At 41.6% G+C, this 20,703-nt stretch overlaps 1 protein-coding gene across 2 annotated transcripts in view; it reads right to left on the bottom strand.

Annotated features, from left to right (window-relative positions):
- HAPLN1 (hyaluronan and proteoglycan link protein 1) overlaps nt 1-18,284 on the bottom strand; it is a 63,070-nt gene extending 44,786 nt beyond the window's left edge. For both annotated transcript variants that reach the window (XM_062619992.1, XM_062619994.1), the window contains exon 1: nt 17,970-18,284. The gene's annotated coding sequence lies outside the window, so the exon portion shown is untranslated. The remainder of the gene's footprint in view (nt 1-17,969) is intronic.
- Between the last annotated feature and the right edge of the window lie 2,419 nt (nt 18,285-20,703).

The raw sequence follows: 20,703 nt of genomic DNA, 5'->3' as shown, positions 1-20,703 counted from the left end.
TACTCCAAACACCTCTGTTTAAATGTCTCAAATTAGATTTTGTTGGAAAGAAAGATACTGGCACATTCATACCCTGACATACTTTCCATTATAAACTCATTTCCAGTGTAAACTCTGAATGTATAAGCTATAAATAGCACCTTGACTACAACATGTACTCTGAATTCAGAAACAGTATTTCTACTTTAGCTGATTTACTTCTTTATAACTCTTCATCACTTTCACAATTCATTATTTACTTACCTTTTAATAAAATTTTGTAAGAAATATTTTCCATGTATTATTCAGACAAGAAATAAAAGGTGTTTGCAGCAAATGGCCTCACACTTGCTGTTCAATGAACAATACGGTGCAGTTCCTCCCTCTGCCATGGCATAGCAAGAAAGAACTTGCCTGTGGCAGGGGGCTGGAACTAGATGAGATTTTATCTTTCTTCCAACCCAAATCACCTGTGATTCTATGAACTGAATCCTTCTTTCAGCAAGTGGAAGAGTAAAATCTTTACAACAGTAGAAATTCAACTAACCCAAAGATTTCATATAAGACACATTGACATGAGAGATGACGTTGTTGGCCAGCATATGAAATAATTTTACCTGATTTGAATATCCTGTAAGAAGTACCTAAAAGCACTTCTATTAAGTTTACAAATTTATAAATTAATCATTTCAAAAGCTACACATACTTTAAAGTGAAAGCAAAGTCAGAAAATCAAAAGGAGTATTATTGACCTGTGAGTCAATGAGCCAGAAGACATTAGCATATGCAATCTTTACTGTAATTATTTAACATTTTTCAGGCTGCTGTATTAACCCTTGGAAAAGTAAACAATGGAAAGTTACATGACTATCTGGAACAAAACATGAGCTAGAACTTCCTTTTTTGTCTTCTTCATATGGAACAATAACCTTATTGCTCAAAGCATTTTGACCAGATTTGCCTTGGCCTTCTGCTTGTGTAGACATTTACATCTTCATAAAGTAAATGCTCAGCATTGACATACAATGTATCTTAAACAAGGTGACTAATGGGGGTTAGCACTGAAAAAGGTACAGATTTCCATATATAATTTTCATTGCTATACTTACATTTTTTAGTTTTAACTTTGATCACTATATGTATGCAGGTTTGGGTTTTTTTCTATTTTTGTTGTTGTTATTGTTTACACAGCTATTCTGTGTAGTTTGTTTTATTTTTCTAGAAGCCAGTTGAAAAGTTTCTAAGGCAGAAGACTTTCTTTTAAACTATTCAATTCCCAGTACTCTCAGGCTACCTCACTTCTTTACCTATTGACTCTTTTTCATCTTCTTACTTTCCCATACTCTTAGCATGCAGGCAGCTCTTCTCCATTTGGAATCATGACTATTTGAAGTACTTAAGTAGACGACAGCCCCAAGCAATTTGAGTGCTGAGAACTATTCTGGCTTCTAGAGGAATTGTTGTTTTGGACACAGTCACTATCTTGCTGTGATTTAGAATTGCTTGGAAGCTCACAAATCCCTTTGGAACCATGAGTCTAGCATAAAAACAATGATGCAGTATCAACTGAGCAATGACCAATGATAAAGATGAGGAACTTGAGCAATGACCAATGATATGGATGAGGAACTCCATGAAGTTCCTCTGGGTTTCCTACATTATAATCCCTCCCAAAGCCATTGGAGATAGTCAGGATTAGATTGGCTTGCATAAAGGCAGATACACACGCTTTCTGGGATAGTGTCACAGAAGAATTACACATAGCACTGAGCTGAAAGTAATAATATGCCTTGCTTGACTGAACTGGTTGCACAACCACATGTTGTAAGTGGCGCTATATCACTAGCTGATAAATCGTTGAGATTGCCTACATGAATAACTGTATCTTCATACCATCCTTGTGAAGAGGTGAAGTTTTATCATCTTATTTTTATAGATGGCGGAGGGAAGGACTAAGAGCTCGCAACTAAGTGGAGGTTATGCAGGGATTTAAGTCTGAGCAGGGAACTGAAACTGTGCTTCTCAAGGGACAGTAAAATGCCTTAACTACTCAGTAATACTTTGTTCCCTATTACAAGTAATATATAATTAAAAGATAGCAATTAATATCTATTTTCAAATGCCTGAATCTCAAATTGATATTGCGTCACACTCTTTCTGCTGCAACCACAGTTCCTCCCTTCAAATGGCAAGGAGTTAAGATGGCAATAATGATTCCCTGTAAGTCCTTTGTGGGTACTTCTTTATGCAGTGAGAAATTTGCAGTTTCAGCAGCAGGGAGATAGAAGCAATAACGCGCTGGTCACCAGCTTTTCAATAAAGTTGCCTGACTTTTAATCATACTAGAATTCCTGCAGCAGTGACATGATAAACTATATTATAAAGAAACTGCAAGTACTAACTTATCCCTAATGGTCTGTTTTATGCCTGTGGACCTTTGCCTATTCCGTACTTTGATTTTATTTCAGGAGTAAAGCAAAGGTCAGCTTCACAAACAAATCTCTTGGCTCATCCCTCACTGTCCAAGCAATACACTATATCTGAAGTCATTTTGAGATGAGAGATAACACTTCAGAAGGCTCTTCTAGCACTAAAGCAACCACGAAGTACCCATATCTTCCTGAGTCAATCTAGAGATGCTGATCAGCTTAGTGCTGGAAAACTGCATTAAAGGTCAAAGCCAAGAGCAATTAAGGACTGCATGACAGGAAATTGAAGAGTCAGTTGGGAAGCACAGTATAAATGAGCCTGATGTTTTCTTTACTTTCTTTGCCTCCTTCTCCAGATTCAGCTAAACACAGTTTTAAGAGGACCGTTCAGCATTTGACAACAGCAGTTACCATGAACAGTGGGGGCAAGCTTCCTTCTCACACCTCTTTGTTCTTGCTTGAGGAAAAGCAATACTGCAGTCTTGATATTTTTCACCCTTTTTTCCCAACTACTTTTGCCCTTTTACCTCTTTCCTTGAATGGCATGGGAAAAAAGGTACTAAAGTGAAGGTCTGGAATCATTTACGTGGTGTCTTCTTGTCCTGTTCAGCTACTGCTGAACCCAGGACACTTGTCCTTCTTTATTCTTATGCTTTTGCATAGCCAAACAGCCAAGAAAGAACACGCAACTCTTCTTAGCAAAAATCAATGACCCCTTTCCTCTTCAGTGTTGTGAAGCTAGATGATATATGACAAAGTATGAATTTGACTGTAAAGACAAAGAATCAGAGATCAGCTGAGAGTGGAAGAGGCCTTTGGACACCATGTAGTCCAACCCCTGTGCTTATAGCAGGGCTGGGCAGAGCAGGTTGCTGAGGTCTGTGTCAAAGAGATTCAGAGTAGCCCTGTGGAGAAGGATTTGGGGGTGTTGGGTGATGAGAAACTTAACATGAGCCAGCAGTGTGCACTTGCCAGCCGTATCCTGGGCTGCATCAAAAGAAGAGTGACTAGCAGGTTGAAGGAGGTGATCCTGCCCCTCTACTCTGCTCTCGTGAGACCTCACTTGGGAGTACTGTGTGCAGTTCTGGTGTCCTCAACATAAAAAAGACATGGAACTGTTGGAACAAGTCCAGATGAGGGCCACGAGGATGATCAAGGGGCTGGAGCACCTCCCGTATGAAGACAGGCTGAGAAAGCTGGGGCTGTTCAGCCTGGAGAAGAGAAGGCTGCGTGGAGACCTCATAGCAGCCTTCCAGTATCTGATGGGGGCCTATAGGGATGCTGGGGAGGGACTCTTCTTTAGGATCCGTAGCGATAGAACAACGGCTAATGGGTTAAAACTTAAACAGGGGAAGTTTAGGTTAGATATAAGGAAGAAGTTCTTTATTGGGAGGGTGGTGAGGCACTGGAATAGCTGCCCAGGAAGTTGTGAATGCTCCATCCCTGGAAGAGTTCAAGTTTTGGACAGAGCCTTGGATGACATGATTTACTGTGAGGTGTCCCTGCCCACGGCAGGGGGGTTTGAACTAGATGATCTTAAGGTCCTTTCCAACCCTAACTATTCTATGATTCTATAATTCTGTTGTGTTTGAACTGCCTCTAAGAAAGGACATGCTTCCACCATCCTACGGCAATCTCTTCCAGTGTTCAATCACCCTCACAGTCTTACATTTAAACAGAAATTTTTGGTATTTCTGTGTGGGCCCCTTGTTCATGTCACTGTGCCCCCGAGATGAGAATGCCCCTTTCAGTCCCTCTGAAACCAGTGATAAAGAGAACTGCTAGACCAAGTAATGCGGCCAGGATTCTCTAATTTACTTCTGCAGCTCACATATTCAAGCTTTCCACTGTAAGCACATAGGCCAAAAAAACTTTTCTTAGTGGGAGTCAAGACTCTTATCTAGTGTTATGACTTTAAAACTAATGACCTAATAAAACAAACCCACAAAATGCTGTGAGAATTGCAAGAGTAGATTGTTGTGCTTTCTAGGTCATCTGCCATATCCAAGCTTCCATGACAGAGAAATATGAACCAAATTCTCCTTGAAGTAAGCATGTTTGTTTTTTCCTTTTTCCTTATATATTGTCCTTACTGAAATCTGGGACAAACGTACATGTCTGTAGAGAAGCACAATTTTTTTCAGTTCTGCAGGATTTCCTAAGATGAGGATATGCATCCTAAAAACAGGGGAATTAAAAGCTATAGCTTTTTACTAGCAGAGTGTTTAATTTTTCCTTTTGTCCATATTTATTTGCATACTGCACAGTAACTGAACTTCAAAACTTTAATTGCCAAATAAGATGCATATTCTTGCTTCTGGTTTTCCTCCAGACTACAAAGATTATCTATAAGCTTCATTGAAGTAGACACAATGGGACTCTGACTGTTACCAAAAGAGGTAGCACTTCTGTGGACTTAGAAGACAGGAAGACAAAATTTACTGAACCAAGATTCTGGATTTCTAATGAGTTTGGGTCATAGTTTAGGGTACATTCAAACCTGACGTAAGAAATATGATAAATTAGCAATTTGGTATCAAAGGAACTCAAAGATGGTGTTCTTCTACATTGGAGACCTCCATTTCCCTCTTTTTATATATAGCTGTTAGGGTGAGCTCTTGCTCTCCACCACACGTTCTCCTTTATTACACTACATATGTAAGATTTTATTTAACTTTTATGTAAGAAACTCAATATAAAGTGGACAGTTAGTACTAATGTGTATATATATATATATAAAAAAGCATAAAACCTGTAAATCATAGTTCTATGGCAGTTTCTGGAGTAATAAAAAAATAATTAATGAATATCACTGTCTGAAGAAGGGCTGTTTTCCAAGATGACTATTTTGCACACTGCAAATTGCAGAAATATAGATTTGCTGAAACTCATAATCAGCTAGAAATAAAAAGTCACGTTTTCCTGACATAATGTCAGGAGAAGGCTCAAGTCCAAACAAACAAATTGTAATAATTCAGTAATAGTGTAGTCCTGAACCAACATTCCTCAGATAGAGTAACAGAATCTGCATCAATCATCAAATGCACCAAAATAAGCCACCCTCACAATACAACCTGTCATGATCAGTGTTTCCCGGTCTGGACATGAATGTTCGTGATTTCCCTTGACACTCACAGTGTGGTGCATAAATGTGGTAGCCTTAAGTTTCTGATACGTGACCATTATTTCTTGGCAATGTTATATTCAAGAGACATTATCTCATAATTCTTGCATATTTTTGATGCTTGATACTCCTTCAAAAACAGTAAACCTAAAGTTTCTATCAATTTGGTACCTAAAATGAATCATTGAGTGATTCAGGTGAGGATACTTCTTTTGTCTCAGATCTGTGGTACATGATTAAAAATACATAATTCTCAAGCTCCATCTACCCGAATGATATTTGAGCCATACTGGACTGAACTGTATCTGCAACAACCATATATTTGACGTACCACATTCAAGAACAGAGTAATATTCAATGAACCACAAACTGTGAAATCTCATTAACCTCCTTAGATGTCGTTAAACACTCTTCTGCTTATTAAGCTGCCAAAGCAAGTAAGAATTTTCAAAAGTATTTCTCCCATAAAAATCTATCAAATTCAGTACAATCGTAGAAAAGTTGTCCAACAGAGAACCAGAAGAAGTCACCACCCTTATGCTTCCATTTTTTCTACCATGGTATTAAGAACTTTGTCCTGGGTTCAGCAGTAGCAGTCATTTTTCTCCTTCATGGTAGCTGGTGCAGTGCTGTGTTTTGACTTCCAGCCTGGGAACAGTGCTGGTGATACCGATGTTTTAGGTTGTTGCTAAGTAATGTTTCCCCTGACCAAGGACTTTGTGAGGCTCATGCTCTGCCAGGGAGGAGGGGAAGCCAGGAGGAAGCAGAGACGGGACACCTGGCCCAGACTAGCCAAAGAGGTATTCCATACCACAGCACGTCATGCCCAGGATGTAACTGGGAGTTACCCAGAAGGACAGGGGCTTCTGGGTCAGCCTCGTTTCTCGGCAGGTGGTATTGTATTCTCTTCCCTTGTTATTTTCTCTTCTCTTTGTTGTCGTTGGTAGTAGTGGTGGTGATTTGTGTTGTACATTGGTTGCTGAACTGTTCTTGTCTCAATCCATAGGAGCTGCACTCTTTCGATCCTCTTCCCCGTTACTCGAGGAGCGGGAAAGGGGAGAGCCCTGGGGAGGGGGCCTCAATTGCTGTCAGCCCGGCACCACTCACTGGGAGTGAGTGAACAAGCTGTCTGGCTAGGGTTTAAACCACAACAGCTCTTTTTGGTGCCCAACGTGGGGCACGAGGGGTTGAGATGACAGATCTGACCGGATTAATAGTCACTCATCACAATGCTGATTTATTGGCTCTCAAGGTTGTTCTTCTTGATCTCACAGTTTCAGTATATCATATCTTACTTCCATCCGGTATTTGCTGTATTAGTGTTTTTCAAGTGTGGGGCTTGGGCTAAGGTTTTTGTCTCATTGTACTTTATGGTAATGACTCGTAATACAATAGAATCATTGATCATGAAACTGATCTGGCTTATGTTCCCAGTGTGGTCACCACCTTTATACTTTGGGAGGTATACAATAGAAGTGCTTAGCAATTACACATCTTTTTTCTCCTCCTCGGGGGCTCAGCCTGTGAAGGAGACATTCTTTTACCCTCCCAGTCGTCCCCCCAGACCATTCACATTTGAGAGTTTTGAAGTTTTTGAATGGCATTTTAATGCTGTTGAGACTTGTTTGCTGATCGTGACGGGGATCACCATGTTAACACGCATACAGAGTGTGTTTTGCCCACAGCTGATTTCAAGAGTTAAGCAGAGTCACGTTTGGGTCTTGTCTGGGGTCAAACGACAATATAGGAGGACCAAGAGATATTCCCTGAGGCTGGACAGTCATGAGTGGCAGGGTGTGTGGGATAGTATGGGCAAGTATCTAGGTCAGTGGGCCCCTCCAGTACTTTGGAATTTCACCACCGAACAACTGCAAAATCCAGAAGAATTAGTAAAACACTTAAATGAGGTGTGTGGTCATTCTTGCCATACCAGAGACAGACAAATCATGGCAACATGCTGGGGCTTGACCTATGCTTACAGGGCCTGGTTCAACACTATCCAGCACCTTCAAAAGGAAAAGAATGTCAGCGGATCTGAGGGCAAAGCAACAGTCAGTGCAGCTACTCCAGCTCCAAGCACAGCAGCTTCACCACCCCCAGCGACAAGTACAGTCACTACTCAAACTTTGGCTGCAATGAACAGTGCAGCTACCCCAGTGGCAAGTACAGCAGCTGCTCAAACTTCAACTGCAACAGACAGCGCAGTTACCCCAGCTCCAAGCACAGCAGCTGCACCACCCCCAGCAACAAGTACAGTCCCTACTCAAACCACAGTGATAATCACTGCAGCCAAACCAGAGGACCAATTCATACCAATATCGGTTGCCCCTCTACACAAGAGAACAAGCAAAAAGGAGGCAAAAAGGGTGAAGCGAGATGAAGAAACAATGAATTCACCACCCAGTCCAGAATCTGATCAGGAGTCATCATCACATGATGAAGAAGAAGAAGAAGAGGTAACTTCTCGACCTCGGACCTAAACCGAGCTGCGGAATATGCGAAAAGATTTTACCCGTCAACCAGGGGAGCAAATCATCACCTGGTTACTCCGATGCTGGGACAATGGGGCCGATGGTCACGAACTCTAAGGTACAGAAGCCAAGCAGCTGGGATCACTTGCTAGAGAAGGGGGAATTGACAAAGCAATTGCAAGAGAGAAAAAGTCCCTCAGCCTTTGGAGGCGGCTCTTGGCAGCTGTGAAAGAAAGGTTTCCGTATAAGGACGATGTTATGAGTCGTTCGGTCAAGTGGACTACTATAGAGAAAGGCATCCAGTCTCTGAGGGAATCAGCCATCGTAGAGATGATCTACCACATCAAGCCGAATAATGGGGATATACCCATAGATCCAGATGAAGTTGAAGGTACATGACCCATGGTGGTGAAAACTTAAACGGAATGCACCAGGTCTCAGCTATTAACAAAAGGCGTCCTATTGTTCGAGAGAGGAGATACAGGAGGTATACGCCACGGGGTACCCTATGGTTTTACCTGCGGGATCACGGAGAAGACATGACAAAGTGGGATGGAAAACCTACTTCAGCTTTGGAGGAACGGGTGAGTGAACTGAAGAGGGGAGCAAGGGCCAAGACTGATCGTCCCATGAGAGCTACGGCTTCAGTCTCTGGTGAGCAGTTTCCCAGATGGAATGGAAGAGCTGATTTTACTCCAGCTCCTGTGGTAACGAAGAATAATCCCTTTCACCACGACTTAAGTGTCTAATGCTGTGACGACCATTAGAGGGGCCCTGCCTCCAGCCAGGTGGAGGTAGGGGACAATCGCATTTACTGGACTGTGTGGATCAGATGGCCTGGCACATCAGTCCCACAGAAGTATAAGGCTCTAGTAGATACCGGTGCACAGTGTACCCTGATGCCATCAAGCTGTCAAGGGGTGGAACCCATCTGTATTTCTGGAGTGACAGGAGGATCCCAAGAGTTGACTGTGCTGGAGGCTGAAATCAGCCTGACTGGGAGGGAATGGCAAAAGCACCCTATTGTGACTGGTTCAGAGGCTCCATGCATCCTCGGCATAGACTACCTCAAGAGAGGGTACTTCAAAGACCCAAAAGGGTACCAATGGGCTTTTGGTATTGCTGCTTTGGAGACTGAGGAAATTGAGCAGCTGTCCACCTTGCCTCGTCTCTCAGAGGATCCTTCTCTTGTGGGGTTGCTGAAAGTCAAAGAACAACAAGTGCCAGTTGCGACCACAACAGTGCACTGGCGGCAATATCACACCAACCGAGACTCCCTGATTCCCATCCATCAGCTTATCCGTAGACTGGAGAGTCAAGGAGTGATCAGCAGGACCCCCTCGCCCTTTAATAGCCCCATATGGCCAGTGCGAAAGTCTAATGGAGAATGGAGACTAACAGTAGACTATCGTGGCCTGAATGAAGTCACACCACCATTGAGTGCTGCCGTACCGGACATGCTAGAACTTCAGTATGAACTAGAGTCAAAGGCAGCCAAGTGGTATGCCACGATTGATATTGCCAATGCATTTTTCTCAATTCCTTTGGAGTGCAGGCCACAGTTTGCTTTTACTTGGAGGGGTGTCCAGTTCACTTGGAACCAACTGCTCCATGGGTGGAAACACAGCCCTAGAATCTGCCATGGACTGATCCAGACTGCACTGGAACACGGGCAAACTCCAGAACACCTGCAATACATTGATGACGTTATTGTGTGGGGTGATACAGCGGAAGAAGTCTTTGAGAAAGGAAGGAAAATAATCCAACTCCTGCTGAAAGCCGGTTTTGCCATAAAACGGAGTAAGGTCAAGGGACCTGCACAGGAGATTGAAATTTTGGGAATAAAATGGCAAGATGGACATCGCCAGATCCCCACAGATGTGATCAACAAGATAACAGCAATGTCTCCACCAATGCATTAAATAATGGGATTTCACGTGCTTTCCAGGCAACCTATGCCTGAGTTTTCTCAACTTCTAGTAATTTCTTTCTTCAGTCTTTCTTCCCGCAATATGCACCCAATACTTCTCCTTTCTGCTGTAAAGATAGCGAATGAATGATTTACTTTATCTTTTTAGCACCTTTTTGTGGTTTAAAGACTATTATTATGCCTTCATGAACAGACTTCAGTGTATTCACTATTAGGCTAGGCTAGACTACATCAGGTTTTCCAGATGGTTCTTCCAACTCATTCTTCCTAAACTATCATTATTTTCCTTATGACTTTCCTTAGCTGGTCTGCTCAGCTCTCAAAATGTAGTACCTGGCACCAGAACAAGCTCAAATAAGACCTTTAACATACTCATCTTTGTATATTGCTTTATTGCTGCCTCAGTTTACCACATTCTATTTGTTGAAAGACTTTTTTTTTCTCAGGTTTTTCTTCAGCTAGGCAAGAACATTTTAACTTCAAGGCATAAATTTAAAAATAATTTGATCTCTCCCTATTTTGCTTTTTCTAAAAACTTAAGCACATTTTCTATTCCATTATGCAAGTTACTAATGAAAATATTGAGGAGTACCAAAATTGACTAACCCTGGCAAAATCCTATTTGATATGTGCTTTTATTTTCACAGTGAGCTATCATCTTCCTAATCAGTTTTGAAAACATGTCACAGTAGTTTTATCAAGACAAAAATCTTCCTAGCTTGCTTATGAAGATGTCATACATGCCACTATCATTCTCCCATCCTACTGGAGAATGTTTTGCCAGATTTGAAAGCTTTTCTGATTGTCTGATTTGATCAGAATAGAATACACATTAAAATGCAGATGCAATCAGATATGAAGGTTGCTTTGGAAAAAATGTAATAGTTGCATTCTTCTCTTAGCCTGCTCACGGGGGAAAACAGAATGAAATGACTGGAAACTGGATGCAACAACCCATGCATTGCCTAAAGGCCAGATATTAGTCTTAAAGAGAACCATTCAGACAGATCAACAAATACTTTATTATTCTTTTCATCTACTCTGAGAGATTCTTGGTTAGAAATTTTATTTTTTCCTTCTGGACTTCCCAGGACATATTGTTGTTTATTTAACTGCACAGTACTTTGGCTTCTGTACAGACATTCTTCTTCTACCTGCTCATTCTTCTACCTGCTCTTTTCTGCTTTTTATGTTTTACATCCTAAGAATAAGACTGTCATGTCACATCTGAGGTGCAAGTGTTTTTTTCCTGGCTCAGAGGATCTGCCTTTGCAGCAGCCACATGCTTCTATCTGTTTCCTGCTATGTGCTCCCTTATGCATGGGGTGTAAGGGACCAGGTCAATTCAAACCAGCACAGAGAAAAGTCACATGTGTGCCGTATCAGACACCAGCCACTGTGTAAATGACTCTTACCCTGTGTAAATGGTGCCTCTTACCCTGGCATGCAAAAGTGTTGATAGCCTACCTCTTTAGCAAAAGCCTACTTGTGTGTCTATTCTTGTTTGAAATAACATTTGAGGGGACAGATCTGCAATATAATGCAGCCAGATTATAGTCTGGTTTACCAAGCCTTTTAAACAATATTTAAGAGTAAAAAGATAATAGTCTGTTGTTATCTTTATCAATAACAACAGCTGAATTAACATCCTCTCTATTCACTGCTTTAGCTGGACAAAATCCAGAAAATGTTTGAGAGATCAACATCTTCACTATCTCTCGTTGGTTCTTGGCTCACAGAGATGACCATTAAGTCCCCAGAGTACATGAAGACAGCATGACATGATATATATGTGCCAAGACAGACCACAACATGCACAACCAGACAAAAACACAATCATTGCATTAGTACAGTTGGAAAAGACCTTTCAGATTATCGAGTCCAAACATAGTTAGTACATCAGTGAAAATGTATTCTAATCAAGCTAATCAACAAATAAATACAGCAACATCTGAACAACAAAACAAACAAAAATCTGCCTGCCTGCTTGACTTGCTAATAAAAGCTGACTCACACTTTTTACATGGATTTTAAATCTGTATAATCAAACCTGTTAAGTTACAAAGTCTCAGCAAAACTTGAAATTTTGTTTCAGACATTTGGAAATCTGGAAACATAGTTTATCTGAAAATAGCAATTTGCTCATTAATTTTTCAGGTTATGCATGAAGTTAAAACCACAGAGCTTCACTACTGCATGGACAGCTTTTCAGGTGTTAGAAAATGGGAATAAATCACCTTAGGCAATAAGCAGCATATATCAGTAGGTGGCAGCACCGTGATGGTCTGCTGTAGCTGCCACACACATCACTGAAATTTCAGTAAAGGAACCACCACACCTACTGCTACATTATAATGCCCTCACAGAGATTATAAAACAGGATGATCTGCAACGTGCTTTTCCAATTTTTAGGCAGTATGTGACTCAGGGCTGGGTTTTTCTTTTGCTTGGCAATATGTTTATGGAAAAAAAAAACCAACCACGACCACATAGGTACTTTGGGATGCAGCATATACTTTTCTCAAATATCAATAAAAAGATGAATAGTTACTCAGTTTCAATTGGAGAGGCTGGGAAGTTATTTTAGCAATAAAAGATTTTTTCTATATTAAACATTTCTACTTTTACACAGAAATTCAATAGGTGCCCATCTTGGCTCCTCTACGCTTTGTAAAGTGCATAGTTTTACTTAAGGCTTTAGTACACCACTGGCGTACTTGTGACCTTTATGTACTGCTTTTTGTTCAACCATGTGTGGTATTCTGGATGCCTTTCTGCAAATAGACTGTTTTATTCACTGAGCCCTGCCTGAGTTTCTATTGATTTCAATGGATTACTAATATAAGGAAAGTTGCTTATATATTGTTTTGTTGGATCAGAATCTCACAGCACAGTTGTACTGTACTCTGCCTTTTGAGCATATGATCTTCCAAGATGCAAGTGCCAAGCAGTGAGAGCTACTAACCAGCTGAACAATCAATCACCAGTTTTAAAAAATGGAGGGTAATAGTCCATATATCCCAAAAACTACAAATCAACAGTAGCATACCCTTTTACACAACTGATTTTTAATCTCCAGTTTCCAAAAAATAAAATTACATGTCAAGCATGTATATATATATATATATATACACACATAAGCATAGATGCACACAGATTGCCTCTTCTCCATGTGTATAGTCATTATGGTAGGAAAGGAATTCTGAATGTAAAGAAATGTCAATCACAACAGATGCCAGTATATCTCATGGCATAATGCACTAATTCTTATTGATATACTTTAGATGATGAGTTACTAGGTATCATGATATAAACAGTGTAAAATAACTTGACAAATAAATAAATAAAACATTTACTTGCAACAGAAATGAGCAAAACTGATGAACCCCAAACCTGAGCTACCACTAAGTAACTTTTCCTTCTTTTTTCCCTGGAGTAGTTCGAAACATTTGTTTTCACTACTTGCATTTCTGCTAAAAAACATTTCTAATCTAACCTGTCTCCGTTGACCATATGTTCCTTGTAGGCTGCAAGCATTTAAAGTACTTAGGAGATATTATTAATGGAAAGCTGTCTCGAGATAATGGTTTTCTGCTATTAGACAAATGCCAAGATGACTTTTTTTTTGTAGCAAGAGGCATATATCCAGGGACATTCTTCTGGTCTCATGATTTTATTTATCTTATGCCAGACAATTAATGATGCGGATTCTGCTATAATATCTGATATGCTGTGCTCTGGGAAATGGTGGTGACACTGTGTGCTACTGACACTAGTGGAAAGCTTTGTTCCAGGAGAGACTCTGAAGCCTTGCAGAAACTCTCATTAATACAGTTTGGGTCTGATTCATTAGCAGATCTTGTGATTCACAATACTAGGCCAGGCAGAGCTAAAAAGAAAGGTACCCACCTATGAAGTACAGCATCAAATCAATTAGCCCATTTGCTGCTGTGGTATTTTACCTTCCTAGACTTTCATTTGTAAACTTTGGCTGATTAATGTAAAGACAGATTTCCTTCTCACTTTCGCCATTAGCTCACGCATCATGTTAACAACCTCCTATGGTAATATTTCATATAACTCTTGAAAAAAGTTCTCAAAATAGTCAGTGCAGATTATTAGTCTGTGACTTCTTAATGCATGTTTTAAATGTTTGTTTTCAGAGCCACTTATCATGCTCAGGATTTCCATTCTGACGTACTAATTAAAAGGAAACAAGCGAACTAACCAAAAAAAAAGTGTTTTCAAAGCTAAGTGAATGAGAAGGACAGGGACATTGTTCTGCTAAGTGTGATGTTGCCATTTGATTTACTGTTCAGGTAGTGACGAAAATCAGGAGGAAGTAAATAAAGCACAGGGAGCTTAACTTTGCCAAGTATTTTAATACTCCTTTGCCCCAGTAGCCATTGTCGCACTTGAAAAACGTAGGATCAGAACCATAGATTCATCACATGGTTTAAGTGCCCAAGAGCACAGTGGAAGCTGTGATGATGGTGAAATTTTAAAAAAAGCTGAGGAAGTGTGCAAGACTGTCACATAGCACAAAACAGTCACAAAGTATACCCAGATTGATGTATGCCCGCTTAAACCCCTGTCATTTCATCGGATATTTAAAGCTATGAGAATTGACAGCACCTGAACACCTACTACTGAATAAACAATCCAGTGGACCAAAAAGCAATTTTCCCTTCCCTAATAAAGAGAAAGGACAGTCTAAGAAATAAGTGTGTGTGAGGTCTGAGGAAGGCAGAGATAAATGACACGCACAGAAAAGGAAGATGGAGAGGGTTTATGACCTTTTATTAGCCATCAGAAGTAATTTGACATTTTCTTTGTCTATGCCTATCATTGACAAAACATTCAGGGAGTTAACAAAAGGGGATTTAACAAAAGCACATCCTATGTGATTAAGGGAGCTTTAAAATCCTTACTGCTGCATATAGCTTCTCCTGCCACAATATTTGTGCAGAAGTATCTTCACTTTTACAGTAACAGCTCAACATGTCAAACTAAGCATTCGTTTGTGGCGACTTGTTATTGAATGATTTAACAAGTCTCTGGAAATAGATATTAGTGGCAAATTACATAAAAAAAACTGAACTGATTTTTATCTGACCTAATAGGCACCTAAAAAGCAAAAAGAACCTCCCTTAATAATCCGTGGTAGGGTGGAAAGCTACATGATAGTTTTTAATAGTAAAACCGGATAAAATTAACCACCTACAATAAAGTTGCGTCTGGATTAGTTGCAGATGTTCTGAATAAAGGAACCTTCTGAGATACTCTTTTCAATACCCACTAGGTGGCACACAGCGACCGTGCTTAGGTCATCTTACCTCCACAAACCTCCCATTCATACAGCCGATAAAGAACTGCATTATTAATTTATACCACTGCATACACTCTACACCTAATATTTGTTTAGCCAGCTGTTTCCTCTAATCCTCCTTAAATAACATTGATTGAAATCCTAAGTATATTCAGACTTCTTTTTAGCCCAAAGAACATTTTGTTACAAGCTATAAGTTACAAGCTGCCTTTTCAAGTGCAGTACTGTACACTACAGTTACTAACAGCAGAGACAGAATGTCTAATACTTCCTCACAAGCAACAGAAGCAGCTTGTCACATGAAAATCATTTTTTTTTTTCCCAAAACTTTTCACTTCCAGAGGGTTTTCAGTAATGAAATGAACTGTCGGTTTTACAACGAAACAGAAATGCGAAGTATTGCAACTTCCAAGGACAGTTTAGGTACCACTTCAATGAAAAGGCAAATGAAACGCAGAAAATACTTATTTCAGTTCTCACACTTTAATCCTTGCAGTGAACTGGAAACCTCTGAATATTTTTAAACAAAAGCAATTGCAAAGTCACTGTTCACTTGAAGATATCAAAACACTTTTTAAAGGTTGGTCAATATTATTTCCAGATTTTTCCTGAGGGGCAATGAGGTTAAGTGAATTCATTAAGTATTGATAACAGTCCTTTTGGCTGCAGACTGTGGCCAGCAGAGGACAAAAATCTTTCCTTTAGTCACATATCAGCATAAAATCAGAGAAGCTAGGGACCTGCAGAAGAAAATGGTCTTCTTACCAATTTACAAACTGTAAAAACAACAGTGCACTGCAGCATGCCACAGAAACCCTCCACCCTTTTGTGAAATCTCCCTCTGCAAGCCCCAAACCCTACTACAGGGTGTTTTTAGTATCTGCTAGTTGTTTTAACCATGCTAACTGAAACTGAAAGGAAACCGCACTCGCTAGGTTCAGAATGAAAGGTTGCTATGCTGTGATTTACACTGTCAAACATGTCTCTGAAGAAGATGTTGCTGTGGATAACAATCTTCTTCATAATGACACATGGTTTGTTTCCCCTTTCTCATTAGACTCTGCTTCTACATTCAGGAAACTTATTAGGAAGACAGTCCTTTTGGCACAATTTCTGGGCGGACCAGCAGTGTCTTGATTTTTACATTGACTTTTTTTTTTAATTTAATTTGAAAAATCTGCTCTCTGCAAATTTTTCCTATTTTGGTTTAACTGTTATGTTGAAAATTATCATAAATTAATCTTTTTTCTTTCTTTATGTTCCTTCCTACATTCTTCCTTCTTCCCTTTCCCCTTTTCAATAGGCCTAATACAGATAAGTGCACCCAAGTCAGAGTCTCAGATAATGCAGCTGGAGCAACTCCACAGCTGAAGATCTGCCTCCATTTGGTATGAAAAGCCAAGGAAGCATGAGCTGTTTCTTTGCAGCACAAGGATCTAGCATTCTGCATGACACACCTTGGCATGAGACTGCTGACTCCTGGTTCTCTCTCCATGGGAGCTGTTTATGATATGTTTCTGCACGTGCTGAAAATACCCTCTCTAGGAACAGTGTTTATTGGGAGGGTACGTATCCATAGTTACACAGCCCCACTGCATCCACATTTTCAACTACTACATCATATACTGTTTTCAAAAAAAACAATAGGAATTTTTCCAGAATGCTTCTTTCCACATTTAGGCACTAGACCAGTCCTGCCAGCCATATATACAAACTCATTGCTGTTAGCAACCCACACAATTCTCTTGTGCACGTTGCCAGGTCTCCAAAGACTCCTGAAGGTTTTATCAGTTACATGACATCACACAGCAGCATACATGAAAATATTCCCTGAAAGACCCTAGCAGTAATGAACACCCTTTCTAACGATATACAAACTGCAGTAAACCTCCTTAATGCAAACATACAAATGCTTTCCAACCCTTTACATCTAAAAGTACCATGCAAGTAGTTTTGCCACGAAAAACATTTTGAACAACACCTGTATATGCATTTGACCCCAAATCTCCCAAATAAACAGCCAGTAAAAGATAACAGTTAAGATAGCCATGGACCAGTTAAGATAGCCATGGACCAGCTAGTGAGCAGCTATACATTCAAAATGCTGTGGCATCCTAAATTTTCTTGGTGAGTGGAGATGATACAGAAACCAATGACAAATGCTATTCAGGCCTTCCCTGACAATAAATAGCCAAATATGACATCAGTATGTAATTTATCACAACTTACTAAAATCTTACTTCTAAGTGGACGGTCAGTACTTTATGAAAAACTACTCCAGTCCTTGAATTCTTGCTTTGTCTAATGTCCTCCTTTTCCTACATCTTAAAAACTTCTAAAAGCATCTGACTGGATGGAGAAATGCCTTAGGAAAGACAAATCTCTTTGAAATGCAGAATCCCATAGAAGGAAACCACAGAGCAGCAGAACACAACTTTTGTCTTTCAGACAGAATCTGCAGTTGCAGTATGATCTCTCCTTTGGTAACACAGAGCAATTAAAGTCAAACACATTGAAGTTAATCAGTTTCAATCCGTCTTTTGTCCTTGTCCCCCACCTCAGCTGTCAAATTTAGATTGCTTGAAAATTCCTCTAGTGCAGCCCTGGAGCTGATGCCACAGGCATTGGCTACTGGATCCCCATCCAGCTTAGAGAAATAATGGAGAAAAAACCTTTCCCAAAAGTTTGGTTATAGTTTGGTTTTTACCTTGCACAGAGCTCCTGAGTTGAGATGCGCTCAGAACTCTCCAGCAGTTTGAATCAGAGGACAGCAAAGTGCAGAGGAAGTTTTTGGTGCTCACCTTAAGTCAGAGTGTGCGTGTGCGCCTATGTCCCGAAAGACTCTTTGTGGCTCTGGGTGGCAGAAGACCTGATTCAGGGAAGAGAAAGCCACTTTCTCACCGTGAGGAAAAGAAAAGCAACACGTCATGAGTTAAGTACGCCTCCAAGATGTCTTAATTACGGCTCAACGTGCTTTCCATTCAGACCCCAGGAATGAGAGGAAAAAATAAACCCACACACGCGGTTTCTCTCTCGCACACACCCAGCCCGTCACAGCACGCTCCCCTGTCCTCACCCCTCAGGTCCAGCCCTCTCAGATCCACGCCTAAAAAAGCCTCTTGCAATGCACACAAGTCCCGAGCTAAAAACTGCACGGGACGAAGAAAGAAAGAAAAAAAAAAAAAAGTAAAAAAAAAAAAAAAGTGGTAGTGTTCCTCCTGAAGGGATCATTGGATTTAGGGTGTGCGACACCCTGAGAAACATGATCCTTATGGCCTCTGTTCCTCTCACAGCCCCCCCCCCCCCCCCATTAACTCTGAGGGTGGGAACATGCTTTCAGATGGGGAGAAATTGATGCATGATAAAGCGGCGGGGGGGGGGGGGGGGGGGGGAGTGTAGTAGGGTGGAAACAGCTGGACCTAACAGGATCCCGTTGTGTTTTTATTTTACCCCCAACATCCAATTGAATTATTAATCCCGGAAACAAGTCCAGCTTCTCCTATTACACCCCAAATACGGAACATGCCTTGCTCACAGCACTGGCATCACAAACCCCTGAAGTCAGGCAACTGTTGGCCCTAAGTCTTTATGCAATTTCTGAACACTATCTCGGGTTAAAGTGCTCCTCCAGCACCAAAAATCTCTGGATTATGGTGCTTTCCACATCAGGAGGCACATGACCTCAAAGGAGTTTGCTAAAATTCATGCAATATGTGGTTTTAACCCTCTAAAGCCCATGGCATGAAATGCACACACATCAAACCTTACCTCTTACAACTGCAGACAAAAGGTGCTGTCATTGTCTTATCTCTAAATGTTACTTAACATAAACAAACAAAACCAACCCCCCAAATCAAACACAAGGAGAAAAGGACAAATAAAAAGGCCAAGCCTTGATGATGGACTGACTACTGGTTGGCAAATTGGGGCACAAACAGTATTTATTTGTTTTTACTGGAAAGCAGGTGTAGTTGCTCTTGTCCACTTTAAAAAAAAAATAGGCTTTTGACGCTCCGTCTTCCAGCAGATGTAAACCTGAATCCTCAACCTCTAAATTCTGCTGGATGAGAAAATGCAGGTAATCCAGGAAACTCGATTCATTTTACCCCCTTTCCCCCTTTCTCCAGCTAAACAGAAGAATGTGACTGTATCACACCCACTGCAACTCTCCAGCATCATTTTTCAGCCCAGGCCCTGCCAAGCTTTTATCATTGTGGGTGTCAAACTCTCAGCCCGCACCATCAAAAGAGGCTGCAGCTCATCAAACCTCCGCGACCAGGAAATGCCAGAGCTTAATAAAAGCATCCTGGTGCAAAAGCACATCTGAAAACAAGAGTTCTACCAGAGTCACCAAGCAGCGGTCAGCCACTGCTGTGGCCCATCAGCTCTTTCACAGCAGATCCCATCGGCCAGAGAAACAAGCAACAGACAGGGCTCTGCTCAGAAATATCAGGGTACTGTTGGTGTGCGGTCATCAAAAAAAGGTGAAAAAAGAGGAGCACTGCCTTTGTTTAGTGATAATCCGGTACAGGTAGACACAGGCGAAGCACCTGGCCTGTAAAACACAGCTGCGCCTGTGCCGAGCTGAGGGGTGCCTTGAGGCGGGCCCTGCCCGGCCCCTCCCTCCTGAACAAATACGCGTTTCTTACCGCCGGCGGCGACAGGCCCGCCCCGCGGAACCCGGTCGGTCCCCGCCTTCCGGCAGCAGCCGCCGCCGGGGCGGAAGCGGCCTCAGGTTTCAATAACAGAGGGTACATTGATAGGGTGCGGCCCGGGCGGGATAGCGGCGGCTGCTCCACCCGCCTTGCGGGTCTAGGGCCAGGGCTGAGGCAGCTCGGCGGGTGCCCTCCCCGTGTTGGTTCCTTGTCCTCGTCCGTCTCTCCCTCCTCATAGTGCTGTGCCTGCCCGTGGCTGCTAGTGGCGAGAAGCGTGGGCCGCTGCCTGGCGCTGCTGCCCCATCTCAGGTCCCAGCAGCAAAGGGAGTCCGCGCCTGACTCTAAGCGGGCAGTCGATAAGTATATCCGCTGCCGTTATCTGTCAGGATATTTCTTTCCCTTTCAGTACGTAAAGGTTTTTTTTCTTGTAGAGACAGCTGGGGAGGGGCTTTTGACAAGGGCCTGTAGGGACAGGACAAGGGGGAATGGCTTTAACCTGACCGGGGAGACTGAGATGAAACCTGAGGCAGAAGCTCTTCCCTGTGAGGGTGGTGAGGCCCTGGCACAGGTTGCCCAGAGAAGCTGTGGCTGCCCCATCCCTGGCAGTGCTCAAGGCCAGGTTGGACGGGGCATGGAGCAACCTGGTCTAGTGGAAGGTGTCCTTGCCCGTGGCAGGGGGTTGGAACTGGATGAGCTTTAAGGTCCCTTCCAACACAAACCAGTCTGGGATTCAATGCGAAAGCCTTCTAGTGTAGTAAAATTAATTCGGGCACATTATGGCATTCG

This window comes from Pezoporus occidentalis, unplaced genomic scaffold (genome assembly GCF_034315485.1).
Source record: "Pezoporus occidentalis ecotype Australia unplaced genomic scaffold, CSIRO_AGI_Poc_V1 ctg218, whole genome shotgun sequence".
Taxonomy (NCBI): Eukaryota; Metazoa; Chordata; class Aves; order Psittaciformes; family Psittacidae; genus Pezoporus; species Pezoporus occidentalis.
Note: the sequence above shows the minus strand (reverse complement) of the source record. Positions and strands in the feature narration are given on the sequence as shown.